Source organism: Acipenser ruthenus, chromosome 3 (assembly GCF_902713425.1).
Source record: "Acipenser ruthenus chromosome 3, fAciRut3.2 maternal haplotype, whole genome shotgun sequence".
Taxonomy (NCBI): Eukaryota; Metazoa; Chordata; class Actinopteri; order Acipenseriformes; family Acipenseridae; genus Acipenser; species Acipenser ruthenus.
Genome location: NC_081191.1, coordinates 10,890,796 through 10,899,230, shown reverse-complemented (window position 1 = coordinate 10,899,230; position 8,435 = coordinate 10,890,796).

Here is an 8,435-nt window from a genome sequence, read left to right as displayed (position 1 = left end):
ATAAATGTTTAGTTTATAGAAAGGTTTTACTACAAATAAAACACAGGAACTGTTAGGTTTGAATATAAGACAATAAAGTGTAAACTGTATTTAATAATTTTAGTACACAATAGACTTACTAAAAATATTTAAATTAATAGCCCCGCCTCTACATGCTTGCAGCAGAGCGGTGCTAGACCTGGAGATTTATTTTTGGCCGTCAAAGCAAGATTTACTTGTCGTCAGCAGTTTTGAATCCAAGGCCTTTCTATAATGAGCAAAATTAAGTCTCTTCATTATATCATAGAAATTAATGAAAACTTGGCAATTAGAAAAGTTGTCTACAGTATCAGTTGTTATCAGGCAGGTAGTGACTTTAATTAAAGGTAGCGCTCACAGTACAGTTTCATATTCATTAAAACACTAATCTTGTCAAGTAAACAGGGTGTCTGGAATCTCCTTGTGCAGGTGAATTTTTTGAAACAGAGGTCAGGTTTAGTCCAAGACTGGCACAGTTAAATAAGGCTATTATATTTAACATGTTCATTATAGACTACATTTAAATGGAAATTTACCACTGAACTGACCACTGTATGCGTACTGGTTTTTATTCAAAGGCTTGTGATAAACCCCTACAGTCTTTGTCCAATATTTTGTAAACACACCTGTGTATGAAAGTAAACTAATCTGAAAAGCTGACAAGATATGCTGCTCAGAGGGAATATATTGTAGACTCAGGTTAATATAATCACACAGAAAGTTGATGTTATATATAAAACAGCATCTCTTTTGCTATAAATATAAACTTGTATTGTATTATAGCAAGGATCCTGCTAACTTTGGTTCACCTGACTTTTTGGAGAAAGGAGGGGTTGAAAATGAGAACTATGAGAGCATGTTCCAATATTTTGGAAAGGAGTTATATCCAATTAATTTTGAATGTTTTTTATAAACTCCAATTAGTTTTAAAAAGAGCTGACTGGATCCTTCTAGAATATATCATTAACTCAAAGATAAGAACTGTCAAGGCAGATTGATGTCAGATTTAATTGGGACTCCTGAAGTATTCAATGGAGGGAAAATCCTATATAAGCCCAGAGCAAGACCCCATTCACCACCATTGAACTTGATCTTGCAAGCTGATGTGGTCCATGCTCTGAGGGTCTCTGAAAAACTGATTGCTGTTTGGTTGAAATTGAAAGTCTCTGCCTTTTGAAGACAGCACTTATTTTTCAATATATCCTACACTACACTTCCATATACTGGAAGGTAAGCATATTGTAACAATCTCAGTTTCCGCAGGCAGGGTTTCTCACAGGCAGAGGTGGGACGCGAACCTGGGACCTCACGCTCTCAAGCATAGCGCCGATACCGCTGTACAAAAGAGCCGGCTCCCTTGCAGGAACGTATATCGGGCTTATGTCTTTTTAGATTGCATCACGCTACCCCTGTGCACGCTATAAATATATTTGAATTTATATCTCGTTTATATTGGATGCATTGCTATAAGATATAGAAATTATGTTTTAGTTTTAAGAGAGTGATATATTGTATGTTGTAGGATTTAGTGGTGGGCGCTTCAGCTTTTTGCATTTTATAGCCTGAAGGCTAAGCATATGATAACCATATTTGTATTACTGTATTGAAGTACTAATGCTGTTAAACCTGTCATAGCACTGGATTGCCCAGATTGCTTATTACTTGGGATTTATGGTGGTCTGCGCAACCAACCAATCCAATTTTTAAAGCATTTAAAGCGAAAAGAGCACTACTACTGCTCTGATTCGTTAAAACTTCAAATTAAATGAGTCTGTGTAATTTTCCTGATTATTAAAAAGTTGCCTGGACATATAGCACACCCAGTGCACGAACAAAATCACTTACAAAAAATCTCTGCCCTCCATAAATGTCTCCCCTGAGTCTAAGAGTGTGCTCAGAGCGCATATATATATATATATATATATATATATATATATATATATATATATATATATATATATATATATATAATAAAAAGAGTATGTGCAAATCTGACAGTATATAGGTCAATTGTTACTATAGAACACAGATAGGAACCCATATATGCTCTATCCAAAAATCACATTGCCTGTGACCTTTGACCTCTCTAAGGTCAAATGTAAAACTAGCTTATAACTCTTTACAGTGTGGGTCATGATTACTATGGTGTTTAAAGTTATAAAGCATTGTGAGATAATGAACTAATGCAGTGTTTTGAATTGAAACTGATCCATAAAACTGATCTGTTGCTGACACTTGTGCTGCAATGCTACAGCTTGCCAAAATTTCCAACTGGTACTGAGCTTGGAAGCTGAAAAACTTTATAGTTATTATTATTTTATTATTATTGTCTAATTAAGCAAATTATCAGTTCAATTAAGGGTCTAGTTAAGTAACTGAGAGCTCAGTTGGAATGAAAAACAGCAAACACAGTGGGCCTCCAGCGTTATGTCGAAACCTGCAGTGTCCCTCAAGGGTCTGTTCTTGGGCCTCTTCTCTTCAACATCTACATGCTTCCCTTGGGTCACCTCATCCGCCAACATAGCCTCCTATCCAGATGACACCCAGCTCTACCTAAAACTAGACCCTGGATGTCCCTCTGCCATGGTCCGGCTCTCAGCTTGCATCCAAGACATTGAGGCCTGGATGTCTTGCCCAGCTGCACTGGCCACCTGTAACGTTCAGGATTATTTTCAAAATGCTCCTGCTTGCCTACAAGGCCCTTCATCACACAGGTCCAGAGTATCTCTCCATACTGCTGACCCACTATGTCCCTGCACACAAGCTGAGGTCCTCTGACTGGCTTGCTTGTTATACCCAAGCAGAAGTGCACCACACTCAGAGAGCGCTCTTTTAGCTTCATAGCCCCGACCCTCTGGAACTCTTTCCCAGCTTTAGTGTGTGTAGCTCCCACACTAAAGCCTGATATATGTTATTAGCTGCTGTCTAAATTGCTATTTCAGGTTTTTCACTCCATCTTATTCATATGATTCTGTATGACACACGCATCCACAATGTTTAGAATTCACATCCTAGCCTTGTATTTAATGTATTATGCCTGTATTTAATGTATTCACATTTTTTTTGTTAATGTTTGTATTTAATGTACTATGCCCTGTATTTCACTGTATTTAATGTATTATGCATTGTTCTTCACTATCTTGTAAAGCACTTTGTAATGGTGGTCCACTATGAAAGGCGCTAGTTTTTAGCGTCTATCAGTTTTGAAAGAAGAATGATCCTGAGACAGAGCACACAATGGTCTATTCAGGTTACCCCCCCAAAAATCCAACAGTCTTTATTATGCAAAGATTGAAAGTTAGAGGTTGTATTTTTTTTAAATAGAGGTTTCACGTTATTATCCAGTAGGTGGCACAAGTTCCTCCAGTCTGGATTTTAAAACAGTCAACAACAGAAGCGTTTCCGATACGGGTCTTCCTGTAGTCTGCTTACATAATTTAAAGAGACACTACTGGAAAATAAATAAATAAAAGTGAGGCTATGGCTTGCAACTTCCATGGTAGTACTATGTACATTTAAAATAAGATAGGGCATTCGGTTACTTGGTGAAAAATGCGTTTTAGTCTGATAACATTTTCAAAACATATAGCCAAGGGTAAATATTGCCAAAAAAAACCCCTAAATGTGCTATGGACACAAATCGGGATTGTTTCCTCTGTGCACCGTACTTTGATAACTATGGGTGTGTTCACTAGACTTTTTCAATGGCTAGATTGCAAACTTAAATCTGCGGCCGACGTCACAGTCTGTGCAGACGGAGCATGGACAGCTTTGGTCGAGGAACTCCAGAGCAGATGAATCAAGGAGATGGAGACGGAGTTGAGAGAAATTCTAATTGCAGAAGAAGTGGATGCAATCAAAGCTCCCTTCGTGCTCCACTTGCTTCATAATTTACAGCATTGTCCGAAAATATATAGTAGAAATAGTCATTGGTGGAAAGAAAAAATCCGAACGTATGTGTTGTGCTGTCACATGAAGTAATGAGTGGTATTCTAACAGGCAGATCTGGGATTCTAATGTAAATCCGAACGTATGTGTTGTGCTGTCACATGAAGTAATGAGTGGTATTCTAACAGGCAGATCTGGGATTCTAATGTAAATCCGAACGTATGTGTTGTGCTGTCACATGAAGTAATGAGTGGTATTCTAACAGGCAGATCTGGGATTCTAATGTAAATCTGAACGTATGTGTTGTGCTGTCACATGAAGTAATGAGTGGTATTCTAACAGGCAGATCTGGGATTCTAATGTAAATCCGAACGTATGTGTTGTGCTGTCACATGAAGTAATGAGTGGTATTCTAACAGGCAGATCTGGGATTCTAATATAAAGTATGAGTCATGAAGTAATCATTGAAGTCCATTTCCACCACAAGAAAGGAAAACAATAACAACAATAATAAAAAAAGAACTTAGCATTTTATTATTTCGACTCACTATTTCTGCATATATCGCTGTTGTGGGTAATAATAAGCAAGGCTAAGGCAAACTGGATTTTGGCTTTGATATGTTATTTACAATGGAATATCTATGGGACTATTTAGAAGTTTTCCTTTTAGAAGTCTATTTAAAGCACAAAGTGGTCTGACATCTTCAAGGATTGTGCAATGCCAAATCCACCAAAATGCAGGAAAAGTCCCATCTCAAGAGTTAGCGTATGTTTATGTAGTGGAAGATATAGATCAGGTATGAACTACACATAAGCTATTTGAAAGTTATATACCTACCCCCAGCAACACAAAATAATTCTACAGAAGACCCAACTTTCTCTCTGTACAGAAGAATTCACAGGGCTACTGACATTCTAGCAATTTCATGAACTCAAAATCACTCCAAAATTAGACGCTTTTCAAGTGTCAATATAATAAGTGAGAAATCTATATTATCATTCCAGGGATGCTGTTAAAATTACAGACTATATCTCAGAAGTGGTGCCTCAGTACACTTTGACTGATTTCCAGAGTCACTTACTCCTGGACAAATTCAGGTAGGCAGCATATTGTAAATATGTACTATAATTACAATGCATATGCAGGTAACTATGATTATATATTTAACCAAATAGTAACAAGCCAATAATTTAACATTTTGTTATGTTTAATTCCATTACAGGTGCTGATAAGAGAACTACAACCGTACTACTCTGATCCAAAAGGTGGAACATGGCCATTCCACAACACAGTGCTTGCCTTCTTATGGACATTGGCCAACCAGGAGTCCTGCAGAGGAGTGATAGATAGGTTCAACACCAGCAAGTCACTAATATGCACACATCTTCATGAGGTTTGTTCTCTGATATTGAACCACCTCTCATGGAAGATCTCCTGGCCCACAGATCTTGCTGTCCATGACATTAAACAGGATTTTCTAAGAGCTGGTTTCCCGAAAACACTGTGTGCAGTAGATGGATGCCACACAGCCATTGAAAAGCCACAAGGAGTTGAAAACCTGGATTCATATTTCAATAGAAAACACTTCTACTCTGTGAACCTCACTGCTTTTTGCAACAACACTTCCTGCTTCATTCATGTAAATATTAGTCACCTTGGAAGCTGGCGTGATGCTCGTGTTTTTTGCATGACAGAGGTGGCAAGAGTACTGCTTGAAAACCCTCAGTCTCTTCTACCTGGGGATCTGCACATCATTGGTGATGCTGCATACCCACTGTCGCAGTACCTCATGACCGCATTCTGTGACAATGGGCATTTAACTGTACAACATGAAGAGGTACAACCAGAAACTCTCTTCAGCCAGGATGGTGATTGAAAGAGCTTCGGGCTGTTAAAGAGCAGGCTCTGCAGATTGAAAGGATTGCACATGCATCATCTCCACCACATCAGCTCAGCTGTTACAGCATGGTGCATCCTACACGATATCTGCTTGGAGACAACAGAGTTTGACCTGGAGTTAGATGAGGCTTTGGGTGACAATGTAGCTGAAGATGTCAACTAACCAGAAAATCCACCAAACAATAACAGTGGCATTAATAAGAGAAATGTAATCGCTGCATCACTATAAAATTGAATAGGTTGTTTGTCACAAAATAGTGTTCCATCCAGGGAATATGTACACTTCCAATTTGGTTCAGAAAACAATTTATGTTTGGTTTTGTTTTGTTTTCCAGTCCAGTTAGTGTCTCTTCTACATTTTCCTTTTTCTGTGGCTTTGTTCTCTACAAAAGTATGGTACCATCTATAAATAAAAATTATTTTCCATCACTGCAATTTTAATTATTTTGAGTTCTCCTCCTTGCCTTAAACATTCCCAAGATTTCCCTTTGCTGTGCCCCTTCTACACACCTAAAGACACATTTTATTTATTTGCTTGGCAGGAAGCAGGATTCTCCCCAGGCCTTTTCAGCCAGGCGGGCCGACCAGCAAAGTGGCTGTCACCGTTCGGCTGAAAAAACCTGATCAGCCTGTCTTGCAGATGCTACTGTGCCTTTTCAAATAAGGACTGATTGCGCTTCTAGCAGACTAGATCACTTGTGCGTTGCTGGTGAAAAAATAATCTTGAAACCACATGGCAGCTGTGTTATGTCTTGACACAACATTTAACCAATCAGAGAGTTGAAGCGGTGGGTTTTCTCTGTTAAGCACTTCAAGAGGCTAAAACGTTAAAAATGACTGCTAAAAAAATAACCAATTATTTTCAAAGCAAAAATAGTGACAATGAATGCAGGGGGTCAAAATAAGCCGGCGATCGGCACAATCCACCGCCTAATACTATATTTGCACCGGATACTTTATTAAAAAAAATATTAAGATTATTTTAGGGTATTATCATTCAGTCAATTTTTTGTCAAATGAATGTACTGTAAGGTGATATATAGTACATAATAGCTATACATATGCACCAATAATAAATGATCAGATTACAAAGCAGAGACTTGTAGGATTGACAGCCTCACTTGTGATATTGTAACAATATGTACCTTGGTGCTTGTGAGAGATATGGGGGGCTCATATATAGAGGCTTTACGCCTTTAAGAAGAAAGGCGTGATGCGATATCAGCTGAAGACTTGTCAGCTGACAACATGATTTCCATTACATGAGAGTAGATGTTAAAACGTCATGCTGATTTTAACTCGGCTCTCGCCAAGATAAGCACCAACTAAGATGAAACGTTATATTAAACTAATGTGATCCATCTGCGTCTCCATCCATTTGTGTTTTCTTCCATCTGATGATGTAGATATCCTTCTGCCTGGTGTTGATGGCTGAAGTGTAATGATGGCTCCAGGGATCAGCTTATTTTGCCTCCTCAGCGCATCAACACACACAACGGCTGTGATACTGACTCCGAGGATCAACCACATTGCGATCTCCCCAGCACACTTGCATGACAACCGTCTGGATTGAGCTAAGTAGGGTACATCTCTGGGGTCTTCAAGTGGGCACCTTCCATCCTCTGTTTTTTGTCGACTAGCCCATGACACCTCAAGAGGGCTTGACGGTTATTCTGGTGTCCCAGCATCACCCCCCTCCGTCCCCCACTCAACTCAACCCAGCTTACTTTCCCGTACATCAGCATTTCTTTCTTTCTTTCTATTGTGCTTGAGATCCCCAACCAGAGTCTTTCCGTCTCAACCACAGCCAGTTGCTGCTCCTCTCTGCTGCTTCAGATAAGTTCTTTACTGTGCGACGCAACTCTTGGCCACTGAATCCAACGTCTCTGAGAAACCGGGTTGTAGAGTGTGCCACAAATCCTCGACAACCCACCTCCACTGGGTAAACCCGGACTCTCCATCCTCGCTGTTCCGCTTCAGTGGCTAGTTGAGCATACCGCAGTTTCTTCCTCTCATACGCCTCATCTACAGCATCCTCCCATGGCACTGTTAACTCTACCAGGTGAACAAGGCGTGCTGATCCAGATCACAAGACAATATCTGGTCGAAGGTTAGTGGTGGCAATCTCAGATGGAAAAACAAGCCATTGACCAACATCTGCCAGCATTTTCCAGTCTCTAGCAGCTTCCACTTCTGGGCGAGGATTAGTTTTAATACCTTTTCTTGGTGGTTGCTCTCCTGGACAGAGGAATGTTGTCTTTTGTGTGTAATGTTTTGATGGAACAGGTGGCAACTTATTGGTCATGCTATGATTGTCTTCCAATGCTAAAGCCAAACATTGTAGCACCTGGTCATGGCGCCATGTTAACCATCCTTGGCTAAGACCCACCTTACATCCTGTCCTGTTAAAAGGTTCTGTGGTGATAGGAGAACATCATATGTTGAGCTGATGAGGAAACTGATCCTGCTCTGTTCCATTGTCCATAGGTCTTGCCAGCCGATCTTGCGTTGTTCCACACCCTCTCATCTCATCCATTCTCCCTGCTTGGCCTGGGAAACGGCCTTTAAGCACCTCATCCTCTCCTCCTGCTTTTGCACCTCGTTGACTACCAGCTTCCTACTTTGAGCT